The sequence below is a fragment of the Pteronotus mesoamericanus genome, unplaced genomic scaffold (genome assembly GCF_021234165.1).
Source record: "Pteronotus mesoamericanus isolate MK-2021 breed Mesoamerican mustached bat unplaced genomic scaffold, CSHL_Meso_final scaffold_36, whole genome shotgun sequence".
Lineage (NCBI taxonomy): Eukaryota > Metazoa > Chordata > Mammalia > Chiroptera > Mormoopidae > Pteronotus > Pteronotus mesoamericanus.
Window position 1 is genome coordinate 3,375,239 of NW_026555313.1, and position 23,957 is coordinate 3,399,195.

At 36.3% G+C, this 23,957-nt stretch overlaps 1 pseudogene; it reads right to left on the reverse strand.

The window, feature by feature from the left end:
• Positions 1–15,783: 15,783 nt before the first annotated feature.
• LOC129086092 (U2 small nuclear ribonucleoprotein A'-like) lies at positions 15,784–19,534 on the reverse strand (annotated as a pseudogene).
• Positions 19,535–23,957: the final 4,423 nt, after the last annotated feature.

Below are 23,957 nucleotides of genomic sequence, written 5' to 3' on the forward strand. Positions count from 1 at the left end.
ATTGGCCCTCTGATCTGACTGGAAAAAAGAAGAAAGAAAGAAAAGAGAATAAGAGAGAGAGAAGAAGAAGGAAAGAAAGAAAGAAAGAAAGAAAGAAAGAAAGAAAGAAAGAAAGAAAGAAAGAAAGAAAGAAAGAAAGAGAAAGAAAGGAAGGAAGGAAGGAAGGAAGGAAGGAAGGAAGGAAGGAAGGAAGGAAGGAAGGAAGGAAGGAAAAGAAAGAAAGGAAGGAAGAAAGAAAGAAAGAAAGAAAGAAAGAAAGAAAGAAAGAAAGAAAGAAAGAAAGAAAGAAAAGAAAGAAAGAAAGAAAGAAAGAGAGGAAGAAAGAAAGAGAGAAAGGAAGGAAGGAAAGGAAGGAAGGAAGGAAGAGAGAGGGGAGGAAGGAAGGAAGGGAGGGAGGGAGGAAGTGAGGGAGAGAGGGAAGGAGGGAAGGAGGGAGGGAGGGAAGGAAGAAAGGAAAGGAAGGAAGAAATACCTGGAAGAATAAGTATATTGCAGGTGATTCAAGCTCACCAAGTGATGAAGAGTGGAGATTGCAGATCATTGCTAAGTACTTACTACAGAGGAAATTATTTTATTAATATGTACATTAGAAATGTCTTCATTATAACAGAAAGAATTGAATTAGTGTTCTTTAATGAAAACAAAGGACCTGCAGTGTAATCCTGCCATTGTGAAAGAGTGCTAACACCTGTCAGAGACGGGCCAAAGGTTCTCACTATCGGTAGTTAGGGAGAAAACAAAATTAGCACAAGAAGGCTAATGATGTATCTTTCACAAAGCCTATGTACAAAAACTGTTGTACTTCATTACTGAAAATTTCCTAATATCTAAAACTGTCAACTGTTGTTTATAAGTTCTTCTCAAACACTTGAGATGTATAACTTCTCCAAAACAAAGGATGCCCAAGCAGCAAATTAGAGAGACCCAAGGAACTGATAGTAAGAGCATAAGTGGTAACTCCCTGAAAAAACTAGAGAAAAAGACAGGACTATTACAGCAAATGCAATAATTAAATAAAGGATGTGCTTGTATTTGTAAAAATTCAAGAAAGCAAAAAATAAATAGTATGTTAAAATCTGTATTTAAATAAAATTAGTACTTGCGATTTTTTAAAAAAAAGCAAACTACAAAATATATAAAATGAAAGTAAAACTTTTATTCCTCTATCACCAATACCATTCCCTCTCCTTCAGAACTAGTTACTGTTTTCATTTCTTTTGATAGTCATCAAATATAACTTTAAATAATATACAAATCAAATATATATTATAAGCATATTATTAAATGTACTTAAGCAATATATAGATATACAAATAATGTATAGAAATTATAAATTATAAGCATCATATATCATAATTATATATTATAAGCATAATATTAAATATATTTAAGCAATATAGATATATAAATTATATATAGAAACTATGTATTATAAACATTGCATTAAACTTTTATTTGAAATAATTGTTAATGTATTTTATTAAATACATTTTTTATGGGGTAACATCAGTTAGTTAGATTATACGGGTTTCAAGTGTACATTTCTATGATACATGGTCTGTATATTGCAGAGTGCACCCAACACCCTAAGCCAAATCTTCTATCATTACATATTTGGCCCCTGTTACCCTTTATTACCCCTAAGCCCTTTTCCCTCTGGTAACCATACTGTTGTCTGGGTCTATGAGTTTCAGTTTTATATCCTGCATATGAGTAGGATCATATGGCTCTTAGCTTTTTCTGACTGATGTTTCACTTACATAATATTCCCAAGGTCCACCCGTGTTGCCGCAAATGGCAGTTGTTTGTCTTTTTTATGACTAATATTCCATTGTATACCCATATATGTACCACATCTTCTTTATCCAATCCTCTATCAAAAAACACTTTGGTCATTTTCACGTCTTGGCCACTGTGATTAATGCTGCAATGAACATAGGGGTGCATATATCTTTGTGAAAAATGTTTTCAAATTTTTCAGGTAGATACTATGATGTATATTTTTCAGTTTCTCCCTTTAGTTCTATTAGTAGTTGCTTTATATGGTGCTTCCTGATGGGATAGATATATATTGGGAAGCGTTATCTCTTCTTAATGTAGCGTCATCTTTATCATTATAAAATTTCTATCTTTGTCTCTTGTTAACTTTGTTATCCTGAGGTCTATTTTGTCAGATATAATTATGGCCACACCTATTTTCCTGTGAATGCCATTTGCTTGAAAAATCATTTTCCACCTTTTCACTTTAGGTCTATCTTTGTCTTTGCAGTTTATATGTGCCTTCTGAAGGCATAATATGGTTGGGTTTTGTTATTTAATCCAATCTACTATTGTGTGTCCTTTCTATTGGAGAATTCAGCCAATTTCCATTTAGGGTAATTATTGATGTATAAGGATCTCCTATAGCCATTTTATCTTCTGTTTTCTGGTAGCTCTCTGCCTCCATTACTTCTTTTCCTTTGTATTTCTGTCTGTTGTTTTTGTTTGATGCTATCCTATAATTCTTTTCCTCTGTTTTCTCTTTTTTAAGTTATGTGTCTCAGTTTGGGTTGTGTATATGTATGTATAGTTACCATTAAGTTTATGAAAAAGAAAGTTTCACATATATAGTCCTTTTTGTTCTGAATGCATCTGATCTCCATCCCCCTCTGCAAATTCAGGACTTTGCCACCTCTTCTTTTATCTTGTATTTGTCACAAATTATCATTGTTCATGCTATAAGTTTGTTGGAAATCTTACTCATAATTTTGTTACCTTTTGTTCTTTGTTTTAGGTCAAATAATTCCCCTGAGTATTTCTTGCAGTAGAGGTCTTTTGATAATAAATTCCCACAGCTTCTGTATGCCTGGAAAAGTCTTTATTTCTCTTTCATATCTAAAGAATAGCATTCATAGATATACTATTCTTGGCTTGTAATTTCTATCTTTCATTAGTTTGTATATTTGGTTCCACTCTCTTTTAGCTTGTAGAGTTTCTACTGAGAAGTCTGATGATAACTTAATGGGCTTTCCTTCGTAAGATACTTTTTTCCCTGACTGCCTTGAGAACTCACTTATTTAATCATTAATTTTTGACAGTTTTAATGAAATACGCCTTGGAGAAGACCCTTCTGGATTGAGGTAATTAGGTGTTCTGTTTGCTTCTTAGATTCAAGCATCTAGTTCTTTCCATAGGTTTGGGAAGTTCTCATCTACTATTTGTTTGAATAGGCTCTCCATTCCCTTCCCCCTCTTTTCTCCTTCTGGTATGCCTATTATTCTTATATTGATCTTTCTGATGAATTCAGATAGTTCTCATAGAATTATTTCATTTTTTTAAATGCTCAAGTCTCATTCTCTCTGCATCATTTTTAGATTTCTATTTTCGATATTATTAATTCTTTCCTCCAGCTTTATTTCCTATGCTTGCTAGTTCATTCTTCACCTCTTTTAGTGAGCTCTTCATCTCCAGGATTTCTAATTTGTTCTTTTTTGAAGTTTCAGTCTCTTTGATAAAGCACTTTTTTTGTTCATTGACTCAGTTTCTGAGTTCATTAAACCACCTATCTATAATTTTTACATTTCATTGATTTTTTTCTCAGCTGCAATCTTGAAATCTCTGTTATTTAAATCACGTTTCCATGTCTTTAAGTTTATTTCTGGCAATTTTATTTTCTTTTATTTTTTCTGAGGTGCCCCATTACCTTTGTTACTCATGGTATTTGATGGATTCCTTCTCTGTCTAGGTATCTATGTATGAGTATCTACTCTAGTAGATGTATAAGAAGTCTTTCAATTGTTTTTTAGTAGGTGAAACTGAATCACAAGTGTTTATTTAGCTCCCTTTCACTTCTCTGGCTTTTCACCTCTCCAAGGGGTGGTAAAAAATGGCTTGTATTTCCTGGGAATCTGGACACCTGCCCTATGACCCATCCAGCTGATCTGGTCCCACAGGACCAACACTGAATGGGAATTCATGGATGACGGGACACCAAATCTGTGAAATCGTAGTACTGTCAAATGCTACAGCCAGTGGCCACTGGCAGCTCAGTTATCTTTCCATGTATGGTGGTGGGATGAGCTGGGGGCACTCAGTGGCTCCTTTGTTGCTTTGCCCTCACAGCAATGTGGACCAGTGGACCTTTGCATGTCTCCCCTGACCTCCCCCTGCACCAACTCCCACCCTGGGATTAGTCTCAAAGTATTTCCTTTGCTCAGTGTAAAAGTGTTCCTGTAGTAGCAGTTCTCAGATTTTCAGACAATGTGTTCTGTGACCTGACAGGAAGGGTGAGGGAAGGCAAACTTTGAGAGGGTAAGGGAAGGCAACTATGCTCTGAGGCTTTGTTTCTCTGTCTGCAATGCTGATTGACAGACAGCTATTCCCGCACCACTTTCTGTCTCTGCCTAGGTCAATAGGCTTCAAGCAGCTTGTATTGCCTACCACTGCAGGGATACCAACTAAACCTCCTTCCTCCTCCAGCTAAAGAGATGGCCAGCCACAACCTGACTCCGCCCTGTTCTAGGCTGAGTCCCTCAGTGAGCTCTGGGCTGCAGGGCTGCATCCATGGCTCCTTTGAGCTCTTCTCCCTTCTCACTTTCCTGGTTTGATCCCATTTGCTCACCTTTAGATGTTTCAAAGCATAGATCTCTCAGATGTGTTTGCACAATGAGCAGGGAATCCTTTGTTGAATGACAGATGTTCAAATTGTAGAAACTTCAAGGTTATGTCTCACACCACAGTTCTTTGACATTATGTAAAACTTTAAATAATATGCTTATGCCTGTGTCTTAATTGATCTCCTTCAGGCAATAAACCTGATCACTCTTTGTTATGAAAATAAGGACATACTTTATAGTTGTTTTCATATATCCTGCCTTTTTAGTCTCAGGAGTTTTGTTAGCTGTTTCAATATTTTATATAATGAAAATTCATATTTCCATTTTATTCAGTAATGCTAATTAAGCCTCCTCTTAGTCATGTTAGCAGAATTTCTAAGCCAAAGTGTGTGAGCTGTCTGTATCAGAATCCCCCTCGCTGTTCACTTAAATGCTGATTCTTAGGTCTATCTGCAGGGATCTAATTAAGAAGATCTCAAATGAGAAATAAGGATTTGTGTTTGTAATGATTTCCTGAGGTAGTTCTCTTGAATACGAAATATTCAGAGACACTTGGGAATTTCCATCTGAAACTTAAAACAATAAAATATATATTAAATATGCTCCTGTAAATATTCTCACAGTAGTAACAATAGAAAAGATAAATTGCTATGCTATTAAAATTAGTAACTCTAAACAGAATTTTGTTGTATCAAAATCTAATTCATCTACTTTTAATTTTTTTCTGCTTTCCTTCAATTTTTTATCTTATCTATCAGAGATTTTTATCAAATATATCCAATTTTGCCCTTTCTTAGAGTACTTTCATGGCTGGTTTATATTCCTGAGTAATTTTGAATAGGTTCATATGTATGAAACTGGAAAGCATTTTTTTCTTTTACATTTCATGAATAACTTGAGCATTAAATTAAAAGTTCACTTGTTTTTCTATCATAATTGCAAAAATATTAATTCTAGTTCTAGTATGCATGATTCTAATGAGATGGGCATACCAGCCTAATAGCTGTTCCTTTTTAGATATCCTGATATTGTTTTGTGCATTTTTCCCTTTGGAAGCTATTAAGGTGTTTATGTTTGAAGTTGTGAAATTTCTCCAAGTAATAGGTCTTAGCAAGGAATGGGATGTTCTTCCCTAACAAAATAATTTTCTGCAGATGTCACCATTTGGCAAGTACATCAAAGGCATGTAGGTTGCTTTCTACGTGTGAGCTGCATATAAATAGAGTGAACTATTTTTTTAAATGAGTGATAATGCCATTTTTATAATTAGTTTTTCTCTCTAGACATTTGAAAATTTCATCTTTCAGCAATATTATTTAAAATAGAGTAGAATTGTCAAAAACCTGAGCTTTGATTCTTTCTCTAGTTGCTTTGCATTTCTATGACTTTGTTTCCTCAGCACAATGACCAAAATGTACCTCAGGGTGTTCTTTGTGATTGCATCAGGTTAAATATTCAAAGTAATACGATTTTTTTTTTTTTACAAATATATGCATTCTGTCTGGAAGAAGTACAGCCATTGTTACCTGTAACCTGGCAGCCAAGGAGAGTGGACTGGAATGTGCATGCATGAAAAATGATGACTTCAGTGTACTAGCCAGTGGAGACAGTAAAATATGTTGAGTGAGCACATGTACTGTGTGGCCATCACATTCAAAATGACTAAGCGAGTAGAGCAATGAATCTGCATCAACTTTTGCATTAAGCTTAAACATCCCTCTGTGGAAACTATTTAGATGATTCAGAAGGCCACAGCTGTGGGCAACTGGTGATGGGCAGCTTCATCGCAACAATGCACCCCCACTCATGCCATCACATTTTGTGTAGAGTTTTTTGGTGAAATATCAAATCACCTAGGTGGCTCAACCCTCCTACAGCCCAGATTTAGCACCCAGTGACTTCTGGCTTTTCCCCAAACTAAAATCAACTTTGAAAGAGAAGAGATTACAAACTATCAGTGAGATTCAGGAAAGTATGATAGGGCAGCTGGTGGTGATTAGGAGAACTGTGTGAGGTCCCAATGTGCCTACTTTGAAGGGGACTGAGGCATCATTATCCTTTGTACAATGTTTCTTGTATTTGGTTTCTTCTTCAATGAATGTCTTTATTTTTCATATTACATGGCTGGATACCTTCTGGGCAGACCTTGTATACTAGATATATAGATATATAATATGCCATGCCTCCTGTCATACATTAGGTTTAAAACCTCTTAAGTTTTAAAGTTTTACAGCTAGCCCAGTCTTCTAACTAAAGAATGTATTTATTGTACATAAATTTTTTTAAAAAGTTTCTTTAAGCATGTTCACTCTGTTTCAGTGCAAAAGAGTTATACCATTTTGGAGATATATTTTTTCTAATAAAAAATTATAATATATACCATGGTTTGTAGGTCTTGCTTTTGAATGTAGTCATTTAACATTACTTTGATAGCTGCTTGATGGGAAAATGATAGCTCAGAATATTCGGAAGAGGATAAGACTTTGGTCAGATTCTTTCTTTTAGTCTGAATGATTACATTTGGTTCTCAGGAAAATTTCTATGCATATCAGATACCAGACAATTGTTTTACCCATTAAGATATTGTGTTTTCCCTTCCTTAACTTAATTTCTTTTAGCAAGGCTATTTTTCAGGGTATTGAATTTTTTTTAATAACAAGAAGAAATACATGCTCTATTACTTCTTTACCAAGTCATTTACATATAAATGAGCTCCTCCTCTTATCCCTATCCATTGTCTTTATTCTGCAAACAGTCACATATTTGAACAAGTCTTTCAGACTACATATTAAATTCAAGAATAAAAAAAAATTGGCCATATTACATTTGGAAAACGATGATGCAATGTTATTATTTATTCAGTTCCCATTAATTTATTGAGTCAGCGACTATACCTGCTTTTCTAAATATTGATTATTAACTCATGTTCTGGGAGTTTGGAAACTCCATCTGATTCAGTTTGATTCTTTACTTTTTAATCAAATTAGTTGATAGTAGTTCAGCCCTTTACATTTCCTCACCAGTTCAGACCAAACATTCTTTAACTGATGGTTACTCTTTTATAGAAATAGCATGTGAAAAAAAATAGGCTATGCAATGAAACTGAGAAGTTCAGGGGTGCCACATTGTAGGCCTGACAAGCTCAGTGACCACAAGTAACCACACAGTGTGGTCTGATCACAAATTCCTAACTGGGCAAGGTCATAAAAGATAGTCCTGTCTCAGACCTACAGCTAGCAAAGGTCAGTGGTCCCCTTAAGGGAACTGTTCATTGTTCTCCTACATCTAGGATAACACATCTCTTCTTTGAAATTTCGGAGTAGTTATCTTCTTCCCCTACTCCCAAAGGCACAACCGTAGGCACCATAGTGTAAGATCACCACCCAGGAGACCACAAAACACTTCACTGTTATCGTTTCCCCCCATACCATCTCTATGTGCTATAAATGTTAACTATTAACTATCCTGCGCCCACCAATGTAAGAGAAGTATGTGTCTCTCCATTTTGCCTTATATCAAGTCCTAGGTCCTAGAGATTTCCCTGCTTTGCCTTCTCCTGCCTACTTAAGCTACCACCAAAAGATTTCATACACCTTCCTTATGTCTTCTTTTATTTGAATGTATAAAATAAGCTACCATTCTCCAGAACTTTTGCGATCTTTCTCTTCAGAATATGTCCTAAATTTTGCTTAAATAAGCTGATAAAAATTCTCTATGGGTTTGGACACTTCTTAGGTTGACAAGTACAACTACAACTGGCTAGAAGTCATCAATTGTGTTTCTGGATATTTATAGTGTGATTTTTACTTTGAACACCACAGCAATTATAAATCCCTTGTACTAGATATTTATCACAAACACGATAAACTCAGCTAAAATATTATTATTAAAAAGTTCCATTTATTCAATTATTTTACTTTATATTTCCTTTTATATATTTATACAATTACTTTGATTACAATGTGGTTTCTGGCTTAAGATTTTCAGGTTTCTTTTATTTTATTTATTTTGAGAGAGGAGAAGGGAGAGAGAAAGAGACTAAAGAAGCATCGATATAAAAGAGAAACATCCATCTGTTGCTTCCTGCATGCCCCAACTGGGGACGGAACCTGCAACATATACATGTACCCTGACCAGGAATCAAACCAGTGACCTTGCACTTTACAGGACAATGCCCAACCAACTGAGCCAGGCTGGCTACACACACACACACACACACACACACACGCGCCCGCGCGCGTATTTAATTATAAGATTAATAAGTACAAATTGTAAAATGTACAAAAGTACAAAGGACATAAAAGGAGTTAAGCTCTACCTTTTATACTCAGTTCCTATCCTCAGTTTTCTCTTAACCATTTAGGGATATATTCCTAAATTTAATATTTATGCCAGAGAAAGCATGACCAAACACTGTTGTATTTCACAGAGAGGTCACATTTTTCTCAGTGTAAGGCCTAGCCCTGTATCAGCACAAATAATAAAACACACATGTGTGCTTTATTCTCTTAAAAAGTCCTCATTTTTTCCTCTAACCCCCTAGCCATGATCATAAATAAATGTTACATGGCTATAATACATCAAATTTTCCTAATAAGAATAATTATTCTATAATTATCATTCATAAACATGAATGGATATTTTTTCCACATCTCCTACCGGTTTAAGTACCTACTTTTTGTTGTAGTCTATTCCTCTTTAGTGTGTTCCATTTATTACTTCCTTCAGGGGTGACTGATAACTTGACTTCTGCAAAATTAATGCCAAGGTAATTTTTTTATTTTTATTATGGTTTATTACACACATTTTCACCTTGGCCTTTAAAAATTTTTTAAAAATAGTTACAACACCAATCCTGCCAATTTTAAAGTCAATACAATGTAATATTCTACTACATTTCTAACATGGAACCATTCATAGTATTATAGAAAACTATAAAATAACAATAATCATATAGTTAAAAATGACAAAGTAGAATTTTAGAACTGAAAGTACAGTGATTCAGTTTCTCTACTTGCTGGGCTAGGAATGTTAGTCTTATTTTTTAAAACAATTGCTTTCTGATTATGAAAGTAATTTTTAAATTTTAATTACAGTTTACATTCAATATTATTTTGTATTAGTTTCAGGTGTACACCATAATTGTTAGACTATCATATCTTTACAAAGTGTTCTCCCTGATATTTCCAGTATGAAGTTGTCATCATACATAGCTATTACAATATTATTGACACTATTTCCTATGTGCACTTTACATCCCCATGACTATTTTGTAACTACCAATCTGCACTGCAAGTTAGTATGTTAATTTTACCTTTAAAATGTGAAAAGCATGAGAAGCCTATAGAAAGAAGTAATTCATAAACTCAACACTTAATAGCTGTTAACATTTCAATGCATATAGTATACTGCAAGTCATTTATTTCTACATTTAAAGATAATTTTTATGCTTGGGATATTACTGTACATTGTTTTACAACCTGCCTTTTCACTTAATATATCAAACATTTTTTTCATACATAGAAAGAATTGTTTATCTGCTTAACTTTTTTCTGAAAACATACTCGGACCACAATTTTGAGCTTAATTTGTTAAATTCACTTCCTTATAATTATATGACAACTCCCACTGTACAAATAGTTTCTGATAAAATATCTATTATAGGTATAATTGCTGTTTTTCTAATAAGTTACATTATATTGCTACTATTTAAACAAATTAAGGAAGCAACTTTCTTCTAGCCATTGCCATTTTCAGACAGCTAAAATATCCTAGAAGTTTAGTTTTTTCTAAACTAAAAGAATCCAATTTTATGCCTTGATCACATTAGTGATTGAAATGATGCCCCACATTCCTTATTCCCACAGAGGTTACTGCTTATCTGTGCATGTGCAGTGTGCACGGAGAAAGGTGATAGAGGAAAGACATGGCTGGTAGAGATAGTTTGTCTGGAAATGTCAGTAGATTTTACTTTTTCTCATTTTCCATTACAATAAAAACTTAAAAAAATGTTTTGGAGAAAGTTGAGATAACTTTCTTTTAGGGAAATAGGGAGATTATGAACTGGCATTTGTTTTCTGGAAACAAATTGCCCCTCTACAAAAAGCTACATGCACGTTTTCAAGAAGTAGTATCACTTCTGACATTATATCACAATAAAATAATTATAAATTCAAAGATTATGAACAAAGATGTTTTTGCTACATTGTTTCTCACTCATATGCTTAGCAACTGATCCTGATTAGATAAATTGTGTTATACCTTTGCAAAGTATTCATTCAATAAAAGAGTGTTCATAAATAAATGCAGTAAGAGATATATTTACATTCTACACTAGCCTAAACCAACTTCATCTTAGACAGCTATGAGTCATTTGGGCAATTTTAATACTCACCAGTAGCCCTGTGTGAGGAGTAGCTGCTCCTCCAAAATTATCCCACACTTATAGTGAAACCAAGTGTCAGACCCTTTCTGCCACATATTTTGACTTATTATTTATTTATTTGATGCCAAGAAGAAATGAATTTTATGGAAATCTTTTATCTGAGACAACTCTTAAGAACAGTAATGGACAACATGTTCACAACTCCTTAGCATTCATTATTTCTTGTATTTATTGTGGTTAAGTGATTCGATCAAAGGGTTTTGAGCCAATGCTCTTGTATTTTTCTTTTTTTTTAATTGTTCTCTTACAGTTGTCCCAATTTTCCTCTGTTGCTCTCCTCTACCCCGCCCATTCCTGACTCCCACAGTCAGTCCCCACCCTGTTTTCCGTATCCATGGGTCATCTATACTTGTTCTTTAACTAGGCTCTTCACCTTCTCTCCTCCCTTACCCCCTCTTTCCTCCCCTCTGGTCCTTCTCAGCCTGTTCCTTATCTCCATGCCTCTTGTTTTCCATTACCACTTAGTTCCCTTATATCCCCTTGCTCCCTGCAATCACCACACTATTGTCCATGTCCATGAGTCCTTTTTTCTTTCTGCTCAATCCCTCCACCCCCCAACCTCCCTCCACTTAGCTGTCATCCTGCAAACATTTAAAAGTTGGCACACAATGTTCTAAAAGCTCTGACTTTTTCTGAGATCTCAAATCATCTTTTATTAAAGGTTCATCTGGGGCAAATGGGGCCATATACCAACTATAGTATTCACTTATAAATAACCATCTATAATGGTCATGTGACCAAGAATTCTCAGAAGAAAAGATCAGAAAATTGAGTTGGCTGGAACATTGTCCTGCACACCAAAAGTCTGTGGGTTCTATTCCCCAGATGGGAGGCAACTGATCTCACGTAGATGTTTCCCTCTTTCTCTCTGTTTCTCTGAAATGAATAAAAATATCCTCGGGTGAGGATTAATTTTTTTAAATTGACTATTTAGGGACCAAGCAGAGGGAGACTTTCCAACATTACATTTTAAGATGTTTCTTAAATTTTTATACTATGCTAATGCAAGGATGGGGAGGTATTTCTTTAATATTCTAGATAATTCATGTATCATTAATACCATTTCTAACATTCGTTTTGCTAATTAAATAATTTCAGCAAAACCTAGTTTTAATATGCATTATATGAAGCAGCTGGTGCAGATGGGGCATAGAGGTAGTGAGATTACTCACTGTAGTAGCCTCCATAGTGCAGCATTTCTGATAAATGCTAGTTGACTATACCTGGAGTGTGAATTAGTGATTTGGGAACTAACGATCCCTAGAGCAGAGCTTAGATAATATAATACATTGACTACACTGAAGAATTTTAAGTTAATTATAGAGATCAAAACATATAATAATGCATTTAAAAGTCTAACCAAAAATATATTTATATCCTATAATTCCAGGTATATTAAAATATGTACATACAAAATATTACTGGAAAATATACCACAAATGTTAACAGTTTTTATTATGAATTATTTGTATTTTCTCCTCCATAGATATATTTTACTTTTCAGAAAATACCTTAAAATACTATAGAATAAATAGGAAAACAAGAGAGTTATATTACTTAAACCAAAAATACATAGACTATTGGAGGAGTGTCTCATGCATTATATTCTAGGAGATGGAATTCTCCAACTTGATTGTCTTAGTCAGAGGGCTGCTCTGGCAAAAATACCATAGGTTAGGTGGCTTAAAAAATTACTTCTCACAGCTCTGGAAGCTGGGATGTCTGAGATCAAGGTGACAGCAGATTCTTGCCTGTTGAGAGATCTCTTCCTAGTTTGCAGATGGCTGCTTTCTGATTAGATCTTCATATGGCAGAGAGACAGAGGGAATCATCTATCTTATGTCTATTCCTACAATGGTACAAATACCATTTCTGAGGGCTCCACTCTTATGACCTAATTACTTCCTAAAGACCCCATCCCCCACCTTCTATTATCACATTGTGGGGTAGGGCTTCAATATATGAATTTTGGTGTGAGGGACACAAATACAGTATTTAATCCATAACACTGATACCTCATATATACACCTACAATCAACAAAGTCCGGATCATTTCATTGACTCTGCCTTCATTTTGGAAAAAGATGACTCTCAAGTTTTCTTGTATTTTATTTTTGTTTGCTTTTTTAATTATTTAATGAAACTAGTGGTTCCATAAGGACAAAAAAATTAAAAATAAGAAATTTAATTCTGCCTGTTGAAAATGAGTAAAGGAGTTTTTCTGCTCTCTCTTTTCTTAGATTACTTACTGATGGGGGTACAGCATCCTGTGCAGAGTCCCCCTGTGTCACCACGAATGGAGGAAAATAAAATAAGCTGTTCCAGACACTCTCAGTCTGCCAGGAAAAGAGGGTGGTGATTCCCTCTAGTGGAGAATGCCCCGAGCCCCTCTTCTGAAGTGGCTTTATTGAGAATGACATGCTGCAGGGGTATACAACAGACATGCAAAGTTCATCAATCAATGTCAAAAGGTTATGTTTACAGAAAACAGATAGAAATCATAGAAAACAATTGAAGAAACACAGAGATTTGCCTCAGGTCAGGGTTTAGTAGGCAGGGTGGTGCTCCTTTGAAACCAGGGGAAACTGATCACATTCTATACTCAACCCCAAACATCAGTACCCATAAGCTCAAGGGCATTCCTAGCAAAATAAGTTTCATAGGATTTAATGCATTTCTTTTCCAGGTCTGATTGTCCCTGGGTACTACCGTATCCAGTTTAGGGCTGGACCTGCCTTTAGTATTGTTTCAAGCCTGAGCCAGGCAGGTGGAGCAGAGTAGCCAAGAGGTAAGGAGACTTCTTTCAGATAGAATGAGGATACTGGCCATGACAAAGCTGAAGGGTGAGGGCCTTTTGCCCCTTCTCTGTGTCCCCCAAGTTCTTCCCTGATGTTCCCCATGAGACTGTGACAGTCTTAGGTTGTCCCTGCCATCAAGGGGCCTTACCCGTCATTGACTAACCAGCCATCTTCCAGGGCCAACTAGGGTGATATGAGGGAGACAGGGGACAGGTTTTGTCTCCTCAGTGGCCTATTTTCCCAAGGCCTCTTTGCTCATTTCCAAACCTTCTTGCCTGTTGGTGAGGCTACAGTTCCTGAAACCAGGCAGGACGGTTCCCAACAACTTACTTTAGAAAACTTTCATGTGTAAGTCCTTTCTGTCTCTTTGAAATGTATTTAAGTCCTCCTAATATTAATTCCTTTTGTCAGCTTTATGAAAAAGGAGTGTCTTTCTCAAAGACTTGGGAACTATCTGTATGGAATGTAAATGTCCAAGGAAGAGAGTGCCCCTACCTCCCAGTTTCTGAGGTAGGGGAGGAGCCTAACTTCAGCAGGCTTCTTGCTCCCATTTGCAAAACTACTCCCAGTCATGAAGATATGAGAAGTTTATTTTTTCTTTGCATAAAACCAATTGACTAGCACTGATGGTTGATTCAATTATAAAGTTAATGTTAGATAAACTGTGTGACAAATGCTGTCAAGTCCTCCTACTTAAGGACTAGTTATTGTTTATCTTAAGAATGTATATGCTGGTCTATCTGCTTAGCTATAGGGAAGTGTAATATTTCTTTTCATCTTTGCAATCATTTTGTAGATAGCCTGTGATGCACATCATATTCTGGTTTAATGTATATTCAATAATAATTTTTTTTTTCTCTTAGAACTTTGTGGAGAGGTCTTGGTTGGGAGGACATTATATTTTTAATTCTATTTTCCCAACAATATATATCTTCATAATCTTTTCCAAATAAATTTTAAAATCTATCACTTATAACTATCATTTCTTCTTAGGAATCACCAGTCACAGATATATTTGTTTGCAAATCAGAATTTCTTTCTTCTTATGTTTGAAACTTTGTTTTTTTCTTACTATTTGTATACATTTTAATTACAAAATGAGCAAATACAAGTTTTAAAAGGAAAAAGAATACAACAAAGGACACAAAAGTAGTTAAGCCCTACTCTCTCATTTCTTCATACTTAGCATCACTATTTATGTGATGTTACCAAGGAAACCAGTTGACATTTATTCCCATACATTCCTCCCTGGTTCTATAATTCCATACAAAAACATCCTTACAAGCTGTGTAATACTAAATTAAGTACAGATGATTTTAGAAAGCAGTGCATGTGAAAGTTAATTTGATGAGGTTTATTTCTAAGACCCTCCATCTCTGTTCCCAGTTGTGAGATTTTTAACAGTGTCAAGCAAAAATTGCACCAGATGGAATAAACAGGATGGAGTTAAACAGTATTAAAAAATATCTTCAAGACCACTGCATTAGTAGTTAAGACTATTGCCACATGCGAGAGTTAGAGAACTCCTATTCTCTTGAAACAAAAGATGGAAGAATTTTGAAGCACTGGGAAGAATTAGTGAAAAAATACTGAAGTACACTAGGGGAGAGGGTATTAAATATAATTAAGCCATCTGCATTTGCTGATGGATACTTATCAAAGTTAATTATCAATCTTCTCAAAAGAGACTGGTATATAGGCATCATATCTGTCTTTTTTTTTCACTTTGAGTGTCTTTATTTTTACACTTTGTAGAAAACCGACATCTAGATTTCAAAATTTACATTACAAAATGACCAGCAGCAGTTTGAAGCATTTCAACAATGTCTATGAACTCCTTTTTTGCTAACACAAGCAAGGCTATTATCCCATGTTCAAAAAGCAGGACTTGTTCCAAGAGGACATGTTGTACATCCTATAGATGTGTGGGCCATGTTGCTCAGGATCAGTTTGTTACTGTGTCTTCTTCCATTTCCTCTCCACCATCATCGGTGTGGCCTGCTCTGCATTCTGTGTCAGGTATCTGACCCCAATGCAGCAAGCCCTTCAACTGTTCCACTTCATCCAGAGTTGATGCATGTGATATGGCATTCTTTTTTTTTTTTTTAATTAATTTATTTACTTTTTAAATACATTTGTCTCTGCCTTCCCCCCACCTCTTTCCCTTGCCCCCTCCCACCTTCCCTCCCTAGCTCTTCCCCTTTGGTTTTGCCCATGACTAGCCATCAGAGAAATATGTTCCTTGCTATATGCTATATGTTCCTTGACTTGACCCTTCCCTTCCCTTTCCCTGCCCTCCCCCCCTTCCCTCTTGTCTCTGTTGATTTCTTGTCCTTTCAGTGTTGCTGGTCATATTTTCCTTGCTTCTTTGCATTGTGGTTAGGTTCCGCTTATAGGTGAGATCATATGGTATTTGTCTTTCGCCCCCTGGCTTATTTCGCTTAGCATGATGCTCTCCAGTTCCATCCATGCTGTCGCAAAGTTTAGTACTTCTTTTTTTCTTTCTGCTGCGTAGTATTCCATTGTGTATATGTACCATAATTTTTTGATCCAGTCATCTACTGATGGGCATTTAGGTTGCTTCCAACACTTGGCTATTGTAAATTGTGCTGCTATGAACATTGGGGTGCATAGGTTCTTTTGTATTGGCGTTTTGGTGTTCTCAGGGTATAGTCCCAGCAGGGGAATCGCTGGATCAAAAGGCAGTTCCATTTTCAGCTTTCTGAGGAAATTCCACACTGCTTTCCATAGTGGCTGCACCAGTCTGCATTCCCACCAACAGTGGACTAGAGTTCCCTTTTCTCCACAGCCTCACCAGCACCTGTTGTTTGTGGATCTGTTTATGATGGCCATTCTGACCGGTGTGAGGTGGTACCTCATGGTGCTTTTGATCTGCATTTCTCTGATGGCTAGTGATGCAGAGCATCCTTTCAAATGCCTCTGGGCCCTCTGTATCTCCTCCTTAGAAAAGCGTCTGCCCAGGTCCTTTGCCCATTTTTTGATTGGATCGTTTGTCTTCTTGGAGTCAAGTCGAGTGAGTTCTTTGTATATCTTGGAGATCAAACCTCTATCTGATGTATCATTAGCAAATATATTTTCCCAAATGGTTGGCTCCCTTTTCATTTTGCTGATGTTTTCTTTCGCCGTGCAGAAGCTTCTTATTTTGATGAGGTTCCACTTGTTTATTCTTTCCTTTATGTCCCTTGCTTTAGGAGACATATCAGTGAAAAAATTGCTGCGTGGGATACCTGAGAGTTTCCTGCCAATGTTCTCCTCGAGGACTTTGATGGTGTTGCGACTTCTATTTAAGTCTTTTATCCATCTTGAGTTTATTTTTGTGTATGGTGTCAGCTGATGGTCCAATTTCAATTTTTTGCATGTAGCCATCCAGCTCTCCCAACACCATTTGTTGAAGAGGCTGTTATTGCTCCATTTTATGCTTCTGCCCCCTTTGTCGAATATTAGATGTCCATAGAGACCTGGGCTTATTTCTGGGCTTTCTATTCTGTTCCACTGGTCTATGGGTCTGTTCTTGTGCCAGTACCAGATTGTTTTGAGTATAGTGGCTTTGTAGTAGAGTTTGATGTCTGGTATTGTGATCCCTCCTACGTTGTGTTTCTTTCTCAAAATTGCTGCGGCTATTCGGGGTCGTTTATGGTTCCATATAAATTTTTGAAATGTCTGTTCTATTTCTGTGAAATACGTCATTGGTATCTTAATAGGGATTGCGTTGAATCTATAAATTGCTTTTGGTAGTATGGACATTTTAAGGATATTAATTCTTCCAATCCATGTGCACAGTATATGCTTCCATTTATTTGTGTCTTCCTTAATTTCTTTTTTCAATGTTGTATAGTTTTCTCCATACAGGTCTTTTGTGTCTTTGGTTAAATTTATCCCTAGGTACTTTATCTTTTTTCGTGCTATATCGAATGGTATATTTTTCCTGATTTCTTCGTCGTCTATTGCATTGCTGGTGTACAAAAACGCCTTTGATTTCTGAATGTTGACTTTGTATCCTGCTGTTTTGCCAAATTCACTTATTAGGTTGAGGAGTTTTTTGGTAGAGTCTACAGGGTTCTCTACGTACACTATCATGTCATCTGCAAACAATGATAGTTTTACTTCCTCCTTTCCTATTTGGATGCCTTTTATCTCTTTCTCTTGTCTGACCGCTGTGGCTAGGACTTCCAATACGATGTTGAAAAGAAGCGGTGAGAGCGGACATCCTTGTCGTGTTCCCGATCTTAGTGGGAAAGCTTTCAGTTTTTGCCCGTTGAGTATGATATTGGCTGTAGGTTTTTCATATATGGCCTTTATTACGTTGAGGAATGCCCCATTTATTCCCATTTTGCTGAGTGTTTTGATTATAAATGGGTGCTGTACCTTGTCAAATGCTTTTTCTGCATCTATCGAGATGGCATTCTTAACTGCTTCTACATCCCCAAGCAATGGGTCACCTTTCTTTTTTTCAGTTGGCAAACCAGAACCTGGATTGAAAGTTTTACTTCTGGCAATATCTTTTGCAAGTTGTGCGCCTGATTTGCCCTTGAACATTTTCCCTGCTTCCTGACACTCTTTTAGTTTCACCTGACAATCTAGTACTCCGACTTGTGGGACTTTATAAATTACATACAGTCTATAATGCTTCTTATTTTTAAAGCATTTCTTAGAATACTTAGGTAAGTCAGTGATTTGAGAGATGCCAAAGGGTCCAGCTTATCCAGTTCCATGAGAATGTTGTTGGTGAGAATGAGTTCTGTCAGGCAGGGCAGAGCCTGATCAAGTCCCTCACCTACATGGCATATTCCATTGTTGTTTACCAATAATGTTTTCAGTCTCAACAAAGAAAAACCATCCAGTTTTCTGATTTCATTGTCAGAAAAATCAATAGCATCAAATTGGTCTAAGGTTGTACCCAGATTTTTAATGACAGAAATTTGTCAATGTAAGAAACATCAAATTTTTCATTTATTTGAGCCAAACTGATGGCAATTGCTAATGAGAAAAATCTCAACAGGTTAAGAAAATGCTCCAGCAAAATGCAGTTTTGCTACTTATTTTATACATCAGATTCAGAGGAGGAAGACATGAGGAGGATTACATGAAATTCACTGGTGATAGATAAGGGAGGCTAGAGAAAGCAAAGCAAGAAATCTCTGGGATTGGGTAAAAAGTAAAACAAATAGACACATTCTTCTTTTACAAAGGTGGGTATGGAATAGTTAACAGTTGACAGTTAACACAATGACAATAACAATGAAGGACTCTGTGGTCCTGTACTGATGGGAGGCTGTGTCCTGAGGAGTCTGGAAAAAGGAAATTACCCTGACATTCCAAATGTATGTTGTTGTAGACACAAAAAGACAAAAGACAGGCTCAATTAAGGTAAAGATTGACCTTTGTCAAGAAAGATACCAGCCTAAGACCAGACTACCTGCCACAGCTTGCTGCTAGCTAGAAAGTTTTAATTGCAGACCATCCTATTTGGGTATTTCTGTCTCTGACTTTGTGAGGCCACCATGCCGGCCTCCCCTGGGCATGTCAAATTTAGAATGTGGCCTCTTTTTTGTCCACAAATTTTAGGTACCCGGAGGTCTAACTCCTGGCCACACATGGCATTGATGTGAGACCATCACCTGCTCCATCAGCTCTGCCAGTAGTTTCACTGTCCTGACACCTCCTACCCAGTGCATGGCCAGCTCATGACCTTATCTGTCTTGATGCTCATGTTTTCTAAAAATGCCTCCTAAGTCCTTGAGAAAGACATTTCTGGGTTGCAAAATTGACCAGAGTTTGGGAGAAGATTTACATCTCAAAGGGAGGTAAACCAAAGAAGTTAATTTATAACTGAACTTTTTTTTTAGGCAAATGCTCTAAGAAAATGGGGAGGGGGAGGTCAAGGGCTTATAGTAGGAAAGAAATATGTGTAAGATTTAGTCAAACTGATGGGAATATTGAAGCTATCTTGATCAATAGTGAATAATCTGACTAGAGTTGAAAAATGACCTGAAAGAAAGAGATAAATTTCCAGTATACATTGGGTGGCAAGTATAACTACCTATTTAATACACCTAAAACTGTACATGATGCATTATAAGCCTTTGAAACTCATCCTAAAGCCAAATTGATCAATGGATTGTTGTATAGAATAAGAAATCAAGGAGACTCTGTATGTAAGTAATTTGGTCAAAATAATATCAACTTATAACCTAAACTAGACCATGAAGTATTATACATTAAATCAATATTTTCATTTTAACACTACATTAATAGGATAAATTATAGTGATCACATGTACCATTTTAAGTAACTGAATACTTTTAATTTCTCCATGTCATCAGTTTGTTTTACAGTCTCATTGATTGAAAATGGAATCCAATTATATTCTTCTAGCCATCATTTCAGGAACTAAAACCAAAAGATAAGATGTCAATAAATATTAATAGAACTTAGCTCAGCCAGCATAGTCTAATGATCTAATAAATTCTACTTTTTTTGGACAGTTTTCAAGAGAATTAATTCAACCAGCCTTTATGTTTTCTAGCTTTCTGCAATTACACATCATTCTAATTAATTTAAATATCAAGAACTCCATCTGTTGACAGGTTTATAAACTTATGAAATGCTTAAAACTCAAGTAGGGGAACTTACTGAGATGCAATATTGCTCCAGCAGCAAAGGTGGCTGGGCAACTTTGGACTCTTAACTCCCCATAGCCTCAGGCTGGGCTGACTACCCAGAAACTGGAATGCCCCCCAAAGATAAACCTTATGATCCTAGGAAGGGGGTTAATGAATGTCCAGAGTGTGATAACAGTATGATACTATCTGTTAAGTGAGGAATGCATTGTGTTTTCTGAGGGTCTACATGACTGTCCACCATACACTTCTACTATTAACTCCTATAAGAAAGAGACCGCCCCCTGGCAGGGTGTGGGTTTTTTCCCCACGGGCCACCACTGGGAGCAGCTGTCTTGCCATGTATGTAAGTTTCTCCTAGTAAAGCTCTATGAATTTGTATATGGCTGCATGTCAGTTCTTCAAAATCAATCCTAAATGTAGACTTTTGGGGCTTTGCCCCCAAAATATCTTCTTGTACTTGTATATATGTTTCAAAATTTATTATTTGAAAATAAAAATGAGCAGTCATATCATGTTTCCCATAAATATTTCCTGTTTATGGTGAGTTTTATATATGACATAAGTTATGTGAATTAAAAAGGGGTCCTATGGAAGGTAACCTCACAGGGTACCTGATCATAAATTCCTAAATGTGTTACTGAACAAAAGGACCCATGGGGGAGGGTGCCCAGATGCTATTACCAAAGAAAACGACACCCTCCTTCCCCGGGATCCCTCGGTTGTGGGTCCTTTGCCCGCCGCCCTTGGAATCATGGCTCTGAATGACAGAGTTTGGTGAAAAGGAAAAGGAACTATTTATTCAAAAGTTATACAGGTTTGATTAATGGCTAAATGTCACCCTTAAACCTCAAAATCCCTTCAGAACAATCACCAGCACACACACAATCCGGCCTTCCTCCTTTGCCCAGTCAGGCCAGTCAGGCCAGTCAGGGGTACCGTCCTTCAGAAGAAAAAGGACAGAAGTCTGGGGCTCAGCTAGGCAGGCCTCTGGTGGGTCTCAGCACCATCCACTGCTTCGCCGCGATCTCCAGCTCTTAATCCATAACCATGTGGCACTTTCTCATGACCCACTAGCAAGAGTCCTTTCTCCCCTCTTTCTTCCTGTGTGGTCTTCACACTGTTCCCCAGAGTCTGTGTCCCTTTGTCTCTCCTGAGGGTCCCTGTCTCTCCTCTTTCTCTCTCAGTTATGTTCTCTATTAAGTCTTTTTTAGCCTTCCTGATTAGCTTTGGTGATATGTAAAATAACCCTCACTTGCAAATGAGGAATGAAGCTATCCTGTTATTGACATGCAAAATGACTCTCAATGGCCCTGCTCAAGGCTCCCATCCCCCATGGCAGCCTGCCCTGGGGTGGGGAGAATATATTTTTTTTGGACACCCCAATCTCTGGACCCCATTACAAATACCCTTTGTGGGGGGGCGGGGGCCTGGCTGTGTCCTGTTACAAATGGGCAGGTCATGGTGGGTACTCAGGTCCAAAGTTTATTACTTCACTAAAAGGTTTATCTTTGCCTTAAGTCCTGTTCATTATTTCTGTACATCTAGGTTAACAATCATTGGAACATCTCTTTTCAGAAGTGTATCTATCCTAAAAGAGGATATCATCTTAGCTATCCTGTAACCCAATCTCTGCTTTGTTTTCTCCCACCTTTCTGTAATCTTTCTTAAATTCCATCATTAATTTCAAAAGCATAAAAGAAACTGCAAACTGCCATTCTGAGAAGCATTTTTCTCAGTCTGTTGAGATCTTGCTTCCAGGCATATCCTCTGTTTGGCTCTAATAAATTCTATTAAAAAGTCTCTACAGGTTTAGACATTCTTAATGTCAACAATTAGAAGGATACATTATATCACCAAGTACTGTACCTTATTATAATGAAGATAATATTTTTCTTTTAACTTCTATTTTGTTTTGTTCTGTTTGTACAATATGCAGAAAATTGTTCAGCTTGTGGTCTATAGCCAGCAATTAACACCACTTAGCAGCTGTTAAAATGAGTAATCTCATGTTGTTATCTTCATGTGGCTAAATTCAAATGCTAATTGCTCTCTGAGCACTGATCATAAACCTACCACATCCTGTAAAAGCTGCAAACATTTAAGAAAATAAATAATACTTTTTTGTTGTTGTTTTGATGGTGGTACTACTAATGGTGAGAGAGAAATATTCAAGAGATTTAAAAATTTGGACTATGGTGAAATCCAATGAGGCAACTTCCAAAAGAATTTAGGTAGTTATCTTGGCAGTAGAGTTAGATCAAGGACAGCTGTGATTTCCACTATGCTAGTCACATAAACACTTGAAATGAGGTTAGTGTAAATTTAGATGTGCTGCAAATGAAAGATTGCCAACACTTATTACAAAGAAAAAAAGTTAAATATCTCATTAATAATATTTCTATTGATTGTATGTTGGAAACATAACATACTGGGTATACTAGGTTAAAGACAATATATCACTGAAATTAATTTTACCTGTTACTTTTATATTTGTAAATGTGGCTACTATAAAATTTAAAATTGTATGTGTGACTTATATTATGTTTCCATTGCATAATACTGAAGTAAGTTATGAACAAATTTGTAAGGTTCCAGGAAAGAACAGAAACAACCATTTTGCCTTTGCAGTTACATAACCCCTGTTTTGTATGGGGAAAGAATAATAAATGAGAAGTAATAAATCCATATATCCCAATTAATGACTTAGAAAATTGATGTATTATCATTTTTAAAAGGAAATTATTCCCTCCAGTCTTTAAAAAATTCAGTTAATGCAATTCCCAAAGCCAACCAAACTTCAAAAATATAAAGGACAAATGAAACTGGAAATGTCACTATGAGTAGTGAAGCAGGCTATAATTAATTATTGAATAAATGAGAGGAAACAACATGCATTTTTAAAGTTAGCTTTAATAAAGTTCATTTAATTGCATACACTTTGGAGCCTATGTGCAGTTTTAAATGAATGCAAATCCTAACCTCGCCCCCACCCCACCCACTTTGGCTCCATGGCTAATGAGAAAATGGAGTGTGTTTTGGTCTAAATAGCTTTGTTTGAATACAACACTATTGATTTCTTTATGACTCACTCTTTATTTTAGTGTCTTGAGAGACAAAAGATCTTATTGGATGAGACATAAAGCTGAAGTTCTGACCTTTTGTGGTCATTAAGCATCCCATGGCACATTTTGCCATAGAGCAGGCTGGTTGGCCTACACCCTGGCCCAATTCCAGTTTAAGTAAGGAGTGTCTAATAACCTGGATTCTCTATGTTCATACAAATAAGAAATAGTTACTCCTTAATTTTTATGCCACAAAGTGAAAACTTGTGACTATTTTCTATTAAACTGCTGCCAACTTTCACTCTGTAAGTGCCCATTCTTTGAGTAAACTCAACGTGTTTGAAGGTATAAAATCTTACAAGACTGTTTATAATCTGTAGTGAATCAAGAGTTCTATTATTATAAAATGTGGT